Consider the following 1349-nt stretch of genomic DNA (forward strand, 5'->3'; position numbering starts at 1 on the left):
GCTTTAACTTATTTTTTGTTTTTGTACAATATATGCTTTAGTAAAACAAATCAAGCGATGTGTTCGATGCATACTGGTTACCTGACGGTACAAGTTATAAGCGCATAGTAATTAGAAAGTAATATGCATGCATATAAACATACGTATCTAATAAAAATACTTAAAAAAATAGAAAAAAAACGTCTTCTTCCGTGACAATGCGACGGCTGTACGCATTGCCGTGACCAGGATTCGAACCTGGGTTACTACGGCCACAACGTAGGGTCCTAACCACTAGACGATCACGGCTACAGAAGACTTATTTCCTCTGTGAACAAACTACAAACAAATCATGTACGCCAGCCAAACTACCTCATATTGCTTGTATTTATTTACTCATTGTTGTTTTTGTTTCTATTTACTTCTCTCAACCACTACCGCCTCTTCTCTTAATACAAGTTTGCTTGTTTATACGACCGTTTGTGCGCTCGTGCATGAGCAACGCTGCTTGCTATTCAATAGTGTAGCACTGCTTAGCCGTCTGTGACCAGACACTGCTTTAGCGACTGCGTGAATTTTTTCTTGTATTGCGCAAGTCCGCTAATGGAATGGAGAGTGGCGCTGTTGTTGATATGCTGATAAGACAGTTAAAAATAGATTTGGGATGCGTCACTAAACGAATATTAGGTATTAGCAGTTTTTGTTGTATAAATACGAAATTTATGTAGTTAAGAATTTATGTAGGTAAATATACAGTTGCGTGCAACTAATTAATAGCAACGCTGAGTTAAATAGCCAGATTATATGTTGGTTTTATGACGTTTTTGGCCCAAAGCTTCAAATTTTATATCCCAAGTACAAATGCTAGTATATGTGTTGAAATATAGCCTGGGACTGTTTTTTTAAGGGGACAGATATCTGTAAACAGCCATATTTTGGCCGATTTTCATTAAAATTATTTAAAATGAAGTAGTCAATATATTTTTTTTTTAATTGGCGTACAGTTTATTTATACATTAAAATAATATAATTTTTTTTTCGTTTTTCATTTTAATCATTTATAATGGCGAATGTCCACTCAATTCTACCAGGAAGGTCGCAGCGGGGCTTCTCAATCGGCCGGCATTGTAGCATCGGCGTCAGTGACCTGAATACAAAAAACCAAACATTTTTTTGTTTATTAATGTCATAATTTCTATATGAATTAAAAAAAAGGGGGAAAAAAATTCGCGGATTAAAATGCTTAAAAAAACTGAATTTTGGGGCGAATTTTCCTATTATTTTTGCTAGCAAAAAATTATTTTTTCGAACAATTTTCGAAAAAGGTATTCATAGTAAATTCACATAGAAAGTAATATCATAAAAATGAA

The 1349-nt window shown here is 34.1% G+C and overlaps 1 non-coding gene across 1 annotated transcript; it reads right to left on the reverse strand.

Annotated features, from left to right (window-relative positions):
• Positions 1–216: 216 nt before the first annotated feature.
• Positions 217–288, reverse strand: Trnah-gug (transfer RNA histidin (anticodon GUG)). The gene has a single exon. It is a non-coding gene; the product is annotated as a tRNA-His (tRNA).
• Between the last annotated feature and the right edge of the window lie 1061 nt (positions 289–1349).

Source organism: Anastrepha obliqua, chromosome 2 (genome assembly GCF_027943255.1).
Source record: "Anastrepha obliqua isolate idAnaObli1 chromosome 2, idAnaObli1_1.0, whole genome shotgun sequence".
NCBI classification, from domain to species: Eukaryota; Metazoa; Arthropoda; class Insecta; order Diptera; family Tephritidae; genus Anastrepha; species Anastrepha obliqua.